Genomic DNA, 15,001 nt, shown 5'->3' with positions numbered 1-15,001 from the left:
TCTCCCCTGTCTCATGCTCTCTCTCTCAAATAAATAAATAAAATCTTTTAAAAAAAAAGAATTGGGAAATAACAGGCTCTACCCTCAAAGCTCAACTTGGTCTGGGTACATCTCTGCTTCTCCCCAAGATATATTTGATTGCTGAGGTTCCCAGACTCCTGCAAACCTACCATTTTTGAACCCACATTAGCAGGGTTGAGTCCAACATGAGTCATATGTGTCTTTTGTTGGAGAAATCGGTTTTTATGCTTATTTTCAACAACAAACTTATCAAAGTGAGTGACTATCAGAAGCTGGGTAGTTTTGATGATGAATGAGTCTGGGAATGAGGGAGAAGCCTCCAGATACTTCAGAAGACATAGCACCTCTCCCATGTTCAATGGTCCTTTCCTTTGTACTCTGGCATAACAAGTATTCCTTGCACTTTCTTCCAAATCAGATGATGACAATACTACTTGAACTCCTGGGATTTCATATTCCCTTCTGGTCCATGACTCATGATTAGCCAGATGACCAAAGTAGGTCATAGTAGATTCTTGATTCTTGTCAAGGTGACCACAGGGCAAGAGAAAGCTTGTTAAAGCTCTCATTCCTCCATGAGTTCAGGTTTTCTTCTGGTGCAGAAATGGTAGGTCCAGGAGCATTTCTCTCTTCAGCATAATCACAAAGGCACTCACCACTGACATACAGAGTGTGGAGCCTGATGGGGTCAGGTACTGGGAGAAGTTATCACGTCTACTTTAGTGGGTTTCTGTGTCAATCAGGAAACTCGTTGGGCTCCCTCAGGAACCTTACAGTGGTCTTTGAGACCCTCTCAGGTCCTCAACCAAGGACCATTAACCCATGTGTTCCATTGGGCCTCTCTGCAGCACTCATGCTATTGGCTATTCAGGCAAAGGGGGCAGAATTCATTCAACAAATGTTTATGAAGCACCTGCCATAACCAGCCCTGTGCTAGACCATGGGGTACAATAGTTAATAAGGTAGGCATTGCTGCTATCCTTACAGAGATTGCTCTGTAATGAAAAGAGCCCTGGGCTTGTGGTCAGAAGGCCAGCATTTGAATCCAGGCCCTCCCGCTTTATCTCTTTGAGCCTCAGTTTACCTTAAGCAAAATGAAGGAGATAGGTCTATCTATCTCCCTACCTATCCACTACATAGATCAGATAAATATGTTGACATGTTCTGTAAACTTCTATAGTTTACATTATGGGAAGATAAGGTATGACCATTGTAGAAATTTAAAATCCTTTTTTTTTCATTCTCACAAAAATGGAAAGCAGGGACTTAAGCAGATATTTATACATCCATATTCACAAGCAATATTCACAAGAGCCAAAAGGTAGAAACAACCCAAAGATCCACCAATAGATAAACAGATTAACAAATGTGGTATACACATACAAGGGAATAGTATTCATCCTTAAAAGGGAAGAAAATTCTGACACCTGCTATAATATGGATGAACTTTGAAGACATTATACTAAGTGAAACACATCAGACACAAAAGGACAAATATTGTATGATTCTACTCACACGCAGTAGCTAGAGTAGTCAAATTCACAGAGACAGAAAGTAGAATGGTGGTTACCGGAAGCTGTGGTGAGGGGGAGGGGCGGGGGGGGGGGATTGCTTACTAGGTTCAGAGTTCCAGATTGGGATGATGAAGTTCTGGAGATGGATGGTGCTGATGCTTGTACAACAGCATGAATGCACTTAATGCCACTGAACTATACACTTAAGAATCTATACACTTAAGGGTTAAAAAAAAATGCTTTTGGGAACGCAACTGTGTGTGTAAGCACCAAAGCCAAGCGCCAGCAGCTTTTCCTGGAGGGGGCTCCTGACCATGCACCAGCCTGGTGTCCCCCCACTGCCTGCAGTCTGGTCTGCACGCTGCCTGTCAGCCCAAAGAGAACTGACCCAACTATTCATGAGCTCACAAGGTGTGCTGTATATAAGACCAAAACAGGGGCGCCTGGGTGGCTCAGTCATTAAGCGTCTGCCTTCGGCTCAGGTCATGATCCCAGGCTTCTGGGATCGAGCCCCGCATCGAGCCCCGCATTGGGCTCCCTGCTCCGCGGGAGCCTGCTTCTCCCTCTCCCACTCCCCCTGCTTGTGTTCCCTCTCTTGCTCTCTCTCTGTCAAATAAATAAAATCTTTAAAAAAAAAAAAAAAGACCAAAACATATCACTAACTTTTTTTTAGCAAGAATCACTATCAGGGATAATTTAAGTCAGTGTCCCATCCTCTCTGCTTCCTGTCAGTAAGTGTTTATGGGAAACAATGTGGAGGCTGTTTGGTGAACACTGGAACAAGACAGGGAAGACTAAATGTTTAAGTGGCACCATGAGAGGATGGGATGTTCTTGCCAAAGGGACCTGAATCCTTGAAGTCTGTCCATGACACACATGTAATGTCTGTGGCTTCCATCACCGTATTGGGGACGCCTCTTCCAAGGATCAGAAATGACCAGTCCACTGACTGCTGATCCCTCTCCCTGGAACAGGTTCTGGGTGGGCCCTGCTAACACTTGCGCCTGAGACTCTCTTTTTTGTCCTGCTTCCAAGGGTGGGCAACCCTCCCCCTTTCCGATCAAGTCATTCTTTCTTTAGATTTTTTTTTTAAGATTTTATTTATTTATTTGACAGAGAAAGAGACAGAGAGAGCACAAGCAGGGGGAGCAGCAGAGGGAGAGGGAGAAGCAGGCTCCCCACTGAGCAGGGAGCCCAATGTGGGGCTTGATCCCAGGAACCTGGGATCATGACCTGAGCCGAAGGCAGACACTTAACAGACTGAGCCACCCAGGTGCCCCTCTTTAGATTTTCTAATAAAATGTTCAAACAGGCTGTATTTGAGTTGTGTGGGCCTGGGCACTATTTCGGCTCCTTCAGACGACTTCTAGTGCCTCCACTCTGACACAGTTTGTGTTGAAGGTTTAAATCTCAGAGACGAATGACTGTCCCTCTTTATAGAGTTCTTGGGAACACCTCCTGGAGCCCCCAAGTACTGGCAACAACTACTATTACCCATCCTTTCCTGTTTTCTCAGCACATGGGTGACTAAGGAGAAGCCAAAAGATCTCTTTTCTGTGCAGTTGACCCAGGGACATAAACAGAAGGTGTCTCTCACAGTGACTGATGGAAAAACGATGATCTTGCTGGAGAGGCAGGCCTTCCCTCTTTTAGCTCTCCTTCGGCTCTGGATGCCAGTAATTGCCCACTGCCCATGACAAATGGCAGGTAAATCCCAGGCAGAGAGCTCAAAATGGACTTTGGATATTTCTCTTCCTGGCAGGCTCTTGTGCAAAGAGATGAAGTGTTGCTGGCACCAAGGACGTCTCCACTCAGATCCACCTGGCGGAGGTCAGGGATGAGGACCTGGCGTGGACTTTACCTTCAGCAGACCAGATCTGCCGATAAACAAAGGGAACCCTGGTTTTGAGCCTGGTCAGCTTCTTAATCCTCTATAAGCACACACATCACTCATGGCAAATTCTTATCCCAAACTGGAATTCACCGGAAGAAATCAATTTATGACGGCAGATGTTTTTTCTCTTGCTTCTCTTCTCTTAAGCAAAATGAATTGCACAACTAGCAAGATTGATAGTAATAATATTAAGTCCATAATAATGCAAATCAATTCTTAAGTGTGAGACATGGGAAGATAAGTTGGGGAGAAGTTTGTGACAAAGGCACGGTTCTTAGGAGACGTTATAGCATTATGTTAGGTACTACCTTCAACCTGGCGAACGTGGACTCAAGGGTCAGACCAACCTGTGATCAAATCCAAGCCCTCCTACCATGTCGTTCTGGGTCACGGTTAGGCCATTTCATAAATCATAAAGTGGAATAAAAAGGTTTGATAGGAGAATTAAATCAGAGAGCATGTATCAAGAACCCAGTACTATGTCACTTTGCACATACTAGGGGCTTAAAAAGTGGTGGTTCCTGTCTCCCTTTCTTCAATTCCTAAACAAGCACAGCCTAGCTTGTGCATTTAACAAGTAGCTCCTGCCTCAAACTTCATGTCCTTAGAAGATACAGCAAATCCATACCTTTGATAAATAGCTCCATAATGGGCTGCTCTTGTGTTGTATATCCCAAAATCAAATGGACAGGCAAGCATCTAGGAAATCTAAAAGAAGCAAACTTTGCCCATTTCCCTGACCCTAGGGCATATCACAGTGTCACAGGCTGATGTGACAGGAACTCCCCCATCCATTTCCACCAGGAGGAAAGTTCTGCCTAGGTCCACCCAGCAACAGTCATACAGGGGAGTTTAGTGTGGAAGAGATTGGGGAAGAAAGCAAGAAGAAGAAGTGAGAGGCCACCAGCTTGCCCTTGACCTCTGACCTCATCTCAGTGCCAATTTTAGGATGCCCCAACCCCTTTCAGCCATCAGAGCTTGAGAGTTTTGGAAATATGGCAGGTGCTCAAGCTCCAGCAGAGCAGGCTGCCCAGGCACTGATCGAGAGAGGGCAAAGTGGAGAGATTCGGGGTCTCCTTGCTCCGCTTGTCCTTCCTCAATAGCCCCCTTGAAGATTATAGATCCCCCAAGACCAAATCACTTCCTTTTTAAGCCATCCTCACATTTGGAACTGCCATAAAGACAGCGATAAAATGGGAGGTACCCTCAGATAACCATTTGCAGGTGTTCCAAGATGCAGCAAGCCATTTGAATCCCCCCTTAGGCCAGTGGGTTCACTCCATCTGTGCTTGCAATTCAGCCGAGACCAGTCTTTTCTGATGTGCGGATTTCCTGAAATGTCTGTTTCTCCTTTTTTTTTACATACCAAAGAAGAAAAATCAGCATTTCTATCCACATTATTAGAACCAAAAATAGCCTCTTTTCTCCCCAACCCACATCATTGCCGCATTACAAATACATTTTGTATATCCACCTTAAAGGTTGTTGTGTTTCCCTCCTGCTTTCTCCTTTCATTATACAAGATTTCCAGTTATTCAGTATTTTGTTCTCATTAGAACACTGCTTGTCACATGTTTTCACCAGAGACATTCATCACCAAGGTCAAAGGGTGAATATCGTGATCTATTACACTTAGAGGAATCTAATGAAAAGCCACATAATTATCCAATTTAAAGAGAAGCATGTAAAAAAGAAGGGGACCACTTGCTATAATTTAAATTGTTTTGTTTCCCTGAAGCAAAATTCAGCACCTGACTGACAGGACCTAATGATAATTCTTATTGATATGGTGATGTTAATTGTGGGGAGAGATTTAATAAGTCTCATATTCCGGAGGTAAATGTGTGCTCTTAACCTGCACCTGAACCTGATCTTTGATGCAGCGTGGGGATGAGGTACAGGTACAGATAAGTGAGCACAAGCGGATCTTCAGTCTTGTGTGGCAGAATGGAAATCGGAATCTTCAGAATCTATTAGGAGAACAATTCCACAGTTGCTCACACTCTTATAAATTATACTGTATGCTATAGAAAGACACAGAGTCAGGGGAGGTTCAAGAGAGGATGTGTTGTGACTTTGCACAGAAGTTTCTAGGGTGGTACTGGATGGTGGCGTTGTGTTGTTTTTAATCAGAGACACATACCGAAGACCGAAGACCGGGATCTGTATTCATTTTCAAACAAAATGGACTAATGAAGTCCATTCCCTGTATCACCTCTCTCCCACCCCCAGGCTCACCTTGCAGAAAAAGAGGCTAACTTTGAAACCTAGGTAAATTCTTGGAAGACAATAAATTCTTATACCATGAAAAAACCATTTGAGAAGAAAAACCATTTTTAGGCCTAGATCTCCAAAGGAAGTGATGGGTGGGGGCTGAAAATATCAGCCAGATCTCATACCATCATGAGATCTCTGGGCTCTGGGAACCAGCTTCTGGGGCTGTGGACGGAACCGGGGTCAGCACTGACTTTCTGAGAGGCCGTTTCCAGATCGTTACCTAGACGAGAGAAGATAACCCTCCAGACGTGGTTATGTTTGACTCTGCAAGCTACAGCCTGTCCTCACAAAGAAGCTGTGCATTTTTCGTGTTCTTATTACATTCTAGAAAAGTTTTAAATACTGGAACTTTAAAACTAAATCTGCTGTCAAAAGAATTGATACTCATATAGCCATCTTTGCGCAAATAATACAAAGTAAAAAAAAAACGAAACCTACTCTAAAGACAAAAAGACTTGAAAAATAAAGTGTTCTAGATCTGAAGGAGGGAACTTCAAGTTGTGAAACTGAGTTCAAAAATTTTTTTGAAACTCTGAGTTAACTCAGTCTTCCATTTTTACTTATGGAAAAAGACTGTTACATGGTTAGCATTTTAATATGATATCCTGGTCAATATAATTATTCACACCAAAATAATTCCAAAATAAGCAAGCCAAAGATGGTTATAAACTGAGTCACAGTGGGTCACTGTTACCACAAACTAAGAGCTGTCAATTTACAAATAGGAACATGAGAGTTAAAATGTAATCATTAAAGAGGTGTCACAGAAAACAAGAGTAATTGTTAATGAACAAATATTTCAAATGTTCAAAGCGTTCCACGATAAGATTCTTTTGAACATGGCATCTGGGGTCTGGGATACGGTGGAGGACCAGTAAGTGAGCAACGGGCAAGAAATTCTGTTTTTCTTTTTGCTTCCTGAATCTGCTTCATTATTTTTGCTTTTAATACACATACAAACACACCTTGAAATATTCCAGATATAAATTATATTGACTTTGAGCCATGTAGTCACCTTAACTGGAAAAAAAAGCCAAGTTAATTGGAGACAGGAAAATTGATCGCAGGTTATGATACCAATGGCAGTTGAAACAACTGCTATGATTTTCAACTTCCTAGGCCAAAGCATTACATCATGCACAGGAGATTATAATTTCTCTGCACACTTCTGGTATCTCACTACCTGCAAAGCGATATGCCGGCAAATTGAAGAGAGTTCAGAGAAAAGCAATAAAGATAATTAAGGAGGCCCTTAGATTGACTGATGGAAAGAGATGAAAAGAATTAAGTGTGGCCCAGTGATGACCTGGTGGTTCTAGGAATGATATGCAGCTACCTGGAGGGACAGGATTCCCGTCTGCGGTACGTATTAGTCTACACAGAATCACAATGAAATAATAAACACAAAGAACCTGGTGCTGGTCCAGGTCAAACCCTGGGCTATGCTTGTGCTGGGCAGCTGTCAACACCCACCCTGAGCTTCTGTGCCTCTCAGTGTGGGATGAGGATAACCCCAGAACTAAAAAAAGCTGGCATGTTGCCGAGGTCCCCCTATTTCCACTCTGGTTGCTTGTCTAATCACACAGTCATCCTATGCCACACACCTGGGTCCTTGAAATGGCCTGCACCCCAAAAGGGAAGTTGTATGGGTTGGTTGACATCATGGTTAAGTCTGGGTTCAAATCTCCACTTCCACGCGCTTCCCAGCTGAGTGACCTTGGGAAGTTACTCAACCTCTCTGAGTGGCTCTTTCCTCACTTGTAAAGTGGAGATAATAATGGCCTTCTCCTAGGGTTGTTGGATGGAATTGTTCTCATAAAGCTCTTCTGAGAGTGTCTAGCCTATAGTAAGCACTCAATACACAGCAGCTATTGTTCTTGTTTGTTATAATTAGCAGCAATAGCAGGGAAAACCCTAAAGATCAACAAAGATTTTATCCTCCTTAATAGGGGTTCTGGACCCTAAAACATTCACCTGTGCGTTGCCTGGCCTGGGGGACTATGTCAGAGTCGGAGCAGATCCCCAAATCCCACAGATCTCTTCGGTATGACAACATTGCTGGTTTCCTTTATACCTATTATAGGTTGGGGACCAAATGTCCCAATTTGCCCAGCCCAGTCCTGGTTTGTGCATGTTGACTCAAGGTAATTACTAATAGCACCTCCTTTCACTCATAAGGGTCATAGTCATGATGATGAATGATATGGTCACCCTAGTTACAAGTCTCTTGACATCTTTTTCTCTAAATCTTTTCTATCCTGTGCCACCTCTTGAGTTTCATAAGTATATTAAAGTTACTTTTCATTAGTCCTTACCTTATCTGAGTAAGCACTTTTCATCAATCCTTACCTTATCTGGGTCAAATGTTGAGGGTGGCCCTGAGTTTGACTTAAGGGTTTCCCTCCATTTATTTCAGGGTCTGGTGAATGGATCCATGTTCACGCTAGCCGCATGTTGTCCACATCTTAATGTGCTCCGGTCAAAGAACCTGGCCAGTCAGCCCATCCTCAACAACCTTTCTCCATCCCCATTTTCATTTTAGTTGATTTTCTCTGGAAAATTTCCAATGCCACTGGAACTCTTGTAAGAAGCACAATTGAAACTTGACTTTGTGTTTTTTTTAATTGAATGAAATAGTCCCCCTTTTCATTCCAGTGTTTGAAGCCAGAAGATCTAGGTTTGAGTGCCAGCTTCATCTGTATTGCCTGTAAGAACTCACACGAGTCACTTCTCCCTGATACTCAGTTTCATGATCTCTGCAATGGCAGTAATATGCAGGTAGTCAGGTTACCTACAAATACATCTTCAAAATAGCTTTATTTCTTCCCTTCCGATCTGTATGCCTTTTTTTTTTCCTGCCTTAGTGCACTGGCTAAGACCTCCAGTACGATGTTGAATTGAGGTGCTGAGAGTGAACATCCTTGCCTTATTCCCATTCTTATGGGCAAGGGATTTAACGTTTTACCATTAACTATGATGTTATCTATAGACTTTTCATTGATGTCTTCTATCAGAGTGAAGCAGTTCTCTCCTAATCCTAGCTTACTGAGAACGCTGAGTCTTTGTCAGATGTGTTTTTCCTATTTATTGAGATGATCACATGATTTCCTCCTATATTCTATCGTTTACTACATTACAATGATTAGTTTTCAAAAGATTTAAAGAATTTTACATTCTTGGGATAAATCCCACGTACTGTCAGACTCAAATTGCTAATATTGTTAATGATTTTGTGTCTATGTTATTAGTGTAATACTATAAGAAGGGTATTTTTACTCTCTTCCTATATTTGAGAATCAAATGAGATTGCAAATGTGAACATGTTTTGTAGATTGCTAAGTGTTATCCACATATAGGCTCCAAAGCTGCTGCACCTGCTAGAAATGATGGCAATGCATGGCACAAAAGTGACCTTGCCATGGCAACAGCCCACTGGCTGGTCAGGAACCAGGCTCAGTCTGACTCATCCCTAGTCTCTCACAAATGTAGTCATAACCTATAACTCAGAACCCTCAGCCTGTGAGTTTGGCAAAGATGTCTCCTGGATTTTCCATGGAGGCCCCAACTTAAAATATTCTCTCCTATTGTCAAATCTCATCACACCATGTGTTCTTATTTTGAGTTTAGAGTATTTTTCCCTGAATGCATTGACTTATTCCTGCCTCACAAGAAACTCATCTGCCCCTTGCCTGACTACTCAAGTGGACTCAAAACATTTTCCCACAATCTGGTAGGAAATGGTAGAGTTTATGATACATGTATAGTTTCAATACATCTATAAAGATTCCAGCTTCTAGGGGCACCTGGGTGGCTCAGTCGTTAAGCGTCTGCCTTCGGCTCAGGTCATGATCCCAGGGTCCTGGGATCGAGCCCCGCATTGGGCTCCCTGCTCTCTGGGAAGCCTGCTTCTCCCTCTCCCACTCCACGCCCCCGGCTTGTGTTCCCTCTCTCGCTGTGTCTCTGTCAAATAAATAAAATCTTTAAAAAAAAAAAAAAAGATTCCAGCTTCTACTTGGAAGTTTAAAGTCAAGTAAGTTTCCTTAATTTTGACAAAGGTTATTAAAGGTATCATAATTTGTATATCCCTTGAGTAATCCCGCGTGTTCTTGCTTTCATTTATTTATTCAGCAAATACCTACTGAGCTTCTGCTAGGCGCTAGGCATTGTTCTAAGAGCAGGAGATACTGCAAGGAACAAAATGGGCAAGGTAGTGCCCTCCTGAGGCTAGCGTTATTCAGGTGCTAATTCGATGCTGAAGCCCTGCAAGTGGGTGCCAGACAGCGCCGCCTAGAGCCCTCTTTAGGACCATGACACTCACCCGCCTAGTTGCAAAGAGTTTGAGCTACTTCTAACTCACATCTTAGGCCCTCTCTAGTCCTTGCCCTTGGCTAAGGGAGCTGCCTCATCAGAGGTTACTTTCCCTTCTAGCCATATCTCACGACAGGTAAATGGGAGGAAGGAGCACTATAAAAGCCCAGCCCCCTTGCCTCAATATAGGACCGCTCTGAGGGGCCATTCTAGCTCTAGATCCTAGCTTCACTGAAGTTCAACTCCTCCTTCTGTGCCCTTCTCCTTCCCTCATCCCTCTCAAGTATTGTTTCCAGAGCATTCTCCAATCAACTTCCAGCATACAAATCCCCATCTCAGAGTCTGTTTGCTGCAGGAATGGCCTTAAAACAAGCCTAAATCCTGACGACTTCTTAAATGCTACCTCTGGGAGGAGGTAAGAGATTAACTGAATGACTACTAAATGTCTTTCTTCAAAAACAGCGGAGCTTAAAAATATACTGCACCTAAGTAGAAAAGTTCATTGAGAAAGGGAAAACTTTTTTCCATAATTAAAGCCATAACTGACAATTCCTTAGGGAAATCATGACTCACAGCTAGCATACTCCCCAAAAGTTCAGTAAACAAACACAACCACCCACCATCATGGAACAAGAGTTTCAGGAAAAACTTGTCTAACATTAAAAGTTCGGGTATGAAATGCCACAGACATGAACTGTGCCAGTCACTATAGCACTGTTAAATGGGCAGGACTCTCCACTATGATGCGGGTCACAGGTTGCCACAAGCCGTGAGATGGCATTTCTGTCTCACACAAGAACTTTTATCACAGAGCGACCTAGAATCTTCAACACATGCTGCATGGCTTGTGACATTCTTTCAAGTTTGGTCCCTTTTGAAAGGCAGAGCAAAATCTGTCAACGATGCAGTGAGACACTGCAAGGCACAAGGGAACTTTCGAGTGGGAAAAGATGAGGATACCCAACCAGCATAGGACAGTTCATGGTGTGTGTTTTTTCCAGTACCCAGCAGGTGCTTAGTGAATGATTCCTGGTGCTGACTGCCCCCAGTGATGACGTGCCCTCGCGGTATGATAGCAGAGGGTAATATGGCAAGCCCCTGATGGTTCAACAACTATTTATTCAACAGCGTGTCAGTCAGGTTGAAAACTAAGCTGAATAACAAAGAGACCACCAAATACAGTGGCTTTTTTTTTTTAAGATTTATGTATTTATTTAAGTAATCTCTACACCCAATGTGGGGCTCTAACTCACAACCCCAAGATCAAGAGTCCCATGCTCTACCGACTGAGCCAGCCAGGCACCCCAATACAGTGGCTTTTAAAAGCACAAGTTTATTCCACACTCATGTAACATTATAAGGCAAATGGTCCAGGTTGGGGGAGCTCTGCCATATATAGTCATTTAGATGCATGTTTCACCTTTCATCCAGCTGTTCTGTCACCATCCAGAGTGGTGCCCTGTTTACGTGGTCAAGCTGAACATGGGCACCGCCATGTTCCTACCCTCAGGAAGGTGAGTACCAGTCTGGGAGCTAGGCCTTGGTTTCTGAGCAAACGAGGCAGAAGTTACACACGTCACTTCCTCTCTCCTTCCTCAGGTGATGACTTGGGCATCTAGCCACCCAGCCCTACAGGATGCTGCTCATGTGGTCTAGCTGGGTACCAGGCAATATGCGGCTTAAATCCTATTACTATAGGAAGGAGAACAGAGTCAGATGGACAACTGGCAGTCTCTGCCAACAATATCAACTTTGAGCCTGGCACCTGCCAGGCCTGGATGGATGGCAATGAGACAGCAGACCTGTAGTGTTTGCTCCCATGGAGTTCACAGTCTGGTGGGGGAAGAAAATAGACAAATAAAGAAGTAATTACCAAACATAAAAGATCCAGGATGAAAATGAAGATGGTGCTGATAAAGACAAGAAAAGAGTGGACCCAGAGCAGGGTGGGTGAAGGGCAGAGGCAGAGGCATCACCTGGGGATGTAGAGGGAGCAGGATCCTAAAGGACCTTGTAGGCCCTGGGGAGGAGCATGGTATTGCAAGTGTAGTGAGGAGCTGCGTTACCAGATACGATCCCTGTAGCTGCTGTGGGGGGAAAGTCGCCACCTGTGTAATTGACCTATTACTCTGAGAAGAGAATTCTAGGGTCAAGAGAGTGAATGTTTAAATACTATCTCTTAAGGATGATTTTAAGACAAGAAATTAATCCCCTGGCAGATGAAGCTTCTTTGGGTTTTCAGAGGGCCCTCTGAGGCTAGCCGCATAGGACAGCAGCCTGAAGCCATGGCCAAAAATCCAGAGCCTTCAAACCAGCTCTGCTGGAAGGAAGACCATCAGGAAGCACATTGCGGGGAGGGATAGTGTTGGGTTTTATGGCTAAGTCACTTCTTATCTCCAGTGGAAGGGCTCCCTCACTTTGGATGAAGGTTATTACCCGACTTGAAAATGCAAGTACCTGGGAAGCAAGAGTTAGTTTCTCTTGAGGATATAGGAAGATATGAGGGGTGCCTGGGTGGCTCAGTCAGTTAAGCGTCCGACTCTTGATTTCAGCTCAGGTCATGATCTCAGGGTCGTGAGATTGAACTCCATGTCGGGCTCCATACTCAGTGAAGAGTCTGCTTGAGATTCTCTCTCTCCCTCTCCCTCTACCCCTCGCCCCGCTCATGTGCTCACGCCTGCTCTCTCTCTCTCTCTCAAGTAAATAAATAAGATTTTTAAGAAAGAAAGAAAGAGAGAGAGAGAGAGAAAGAAAGAAGAAAAAAAGAAAAGAAAAGATCATTTTCTTCCTGGATCTTTATGTTTGGTAATTACATCCCTTCTCTGGTTTCGTTTATCTTAATGTGGAAAATAATAAAGATTTATTTGTAACAGAAATGGTAGACAAATATATGTAGTGTGTCTCCACCTTTTTAAAATGCAGTCTGGCAGGTGCAATGACATGCAGACATTAATATAATACCTAAAAGGTGTATAGTTCTCACGGGTTTACCCAGTCTTTGCCCACATTACCCTATGCAGATAGTCGGGTGAACTGAATTTTCTATAAATGGCTCTTAATAAGTAAATGAGACCAACTGACTAAAATTTGAAATTTGTAATAAGCCTACAATACCTATTCATGCGTCATAAGCATTAAAGTCTTTAAAAATAGTAGGTAGGGCCTGATGATTCAGAAGGCCTTGATTTGTTGAGCCCTTGGTTTATAAACTGGTGACCACCTTGGATGAAATTCTGCACATTTGTAAGTACAACTCTGACACTTTGGAGATAAAGGGTTATTTCAAATATTATGAGAATATACATGAAAACTGTGTCTGTGTTAACTCAAATTCTAAATTAGTTGCAGGGTGAACTAATCATTTCAAGCATTAAAGCTTGGCCTTGGGATGAAATTAAAGGAGAAACATTTAGGCAGAATCATCGGAGAATTACCCTCAAAGTAAGATGGCTAGATCCATAAATATTTTCCTAAGGGAAAAAGTGAAAGTATCATCAGTTTCTAATTCTAATTGAAAGAAAAAAAAACTAGCCTGTGGACCATAGAAAACAACCTTGTGTCAGAACACTGAATTATGTTTCTCCTACCTCTCATTTTCATTGTGACTAATATTTCCTAATATATTCAATGAAGAATGGTAAAGTAGAAATCTGCATTAGAGATCTCTGATTTATCAACCACGATAGATGTTCTTGTGTGGGGGCGTTATGTGAGTATCCATGTCCCAAATCCATAAAGGCCAGCACAGAAGGTATTTCTGGAGAATTAAGGATGCATAAAACATAGATGTGAGGGCAGCAGTGCAAGAGGGAGAGAATTTTTTTAAAAGCAAGAGAAAAGGAAGAAGAGGATCCCACTCACCATTCCTGACCGCTCACTCTTTTCAGAAAACATTCCCTACATCTTTGCCAGAGATCACACCTCCCTCCCCATTGCCCCCAGGCATCCATTCTTTAAGCATTTACTAAGCATCTACTATGAGCCAGACCTACAGCTGGACCCCGAAACTACAGAGTCACACATGACCCCTATCCTCAAGGAACCACAAACTTCCTAAGAAATGGGCACAAAAACGAACAATCTGGAAAGAGCTCTTAGAGAGGAAAGTGCCAACTGCTGAGAATCCAGAAGAGGAGGTGATTCCCCCTGGTATCCGCAGCTGAGACTACAGGGAAGGTGAGGGGCCTGTTGTGGATAACCCCAGGGCATCAGGACAAGCAGTTTAGGCTGGATTCTGCAGTCAGAGAGGACCCAAGGCAGTTTTCAAATTGGGGGAGGAGCATGATCGTGTCTGGGGTTTGGAAAGCATGAAGCATGTGTCTCACATTTGATCTTGGGACTTACCCTGAGCAGAAGACTTCTCCAAGGCGGCTCTCACCAATAAGAGAGCGCCCTGTGTTCTAGATCAGTGACTTCATCCTGGGACACAGCAACTTCCTGTGCTCATGGATGCTGTGGGACAAGGGACTGCCAGTGAGTACAGCTTGTCTCTGGGTCGCCCTGTTGTCGGGAGGAAGGATGGACATCTCAGCCAGGAAGACACAATGCCCGGGCTGACTTCATGACTGGGAGCCAGACTCATCTAGTGCCTGGACTGAAAAATCGGGTGGCTCAGGGTCTTCTGTATCTTACAGCTCACTCAGGGGTTCTATAAAATGATTCCTCGCTGCTCCACATTGACTTATTTGCTCTATATTTCTTACTGCGCCCTCTGGCTGTGACCTACGATAAAAAGGCTTCTGATAGGAGTCCTGCTCGTCCCTCCTCTGCCCCCCTCCTCCCTCACACCCTGTGTCTGCAGCAGACAGTTGCGTGGAAGTGCCCAAAGACACTCTTACTCTTTCTCCTGTCTTGCCTTTTCACAGACTGTTGCCTCCACCTGGAATGTTCTGTGTGCACCTGGCAACCTCCTACTTCCCTTTCCAGATTCTACCCTAACATAGTCTGGTGCCTGGAACATTTGCTGAAGTCCCCAGCAGGATGGATG

At 43.7% G+C, this 15,001-nt stretch overlaps 1 long non-coding RNA gene across 3 annotated transcripts in view; it reads right to left on the bottom strand.

Annotated features, from left to right (window-relative positions):
- Positions 1–15,001, bottom strand: part of LOC118523392 (uncharacterized) — a 135,371-nt gene that overhangs the window by 77,442 nt on the left and 42,928 nt on the right. Inside the window, exon 7 of one of the 3 annotated variants that reach the window (XR_004911081.2) lies at positions 14,359–14,514. The exons of 1 other annotated variant lie outside the window; for it this stretch is intronic. This is a non-coding gene — a long non-coding RNA (uncharacterized LOC118523392). Of the gene's footprint in view, positions 1–2,645; positions 3,413–14,358; positions 14,515–15,001 lie in introns of those variants that run through there. One more of the 3 variants, XR_013442793.1, reaches the window with a different exon arrangement.

This window comes from Halichoerus grypus, chromosome 12 (genome assembly GCF_964656455.1).
Source record: "Halichoerus grypus chromosome 12, mHalGry1.hap1.1, whole genome shotgun sequence".
NCBI classification, from domain to species: Eukaryota; Metazoa; Chordata; class Mammalia; order Carnivora; family Phocidae; genus Halichoerus; species Halichoerus grypus.
Note: the sequence above shows the minus strand (reverse complement) of the source record. Positions and strands in the feature narration are given on the sequence as shown.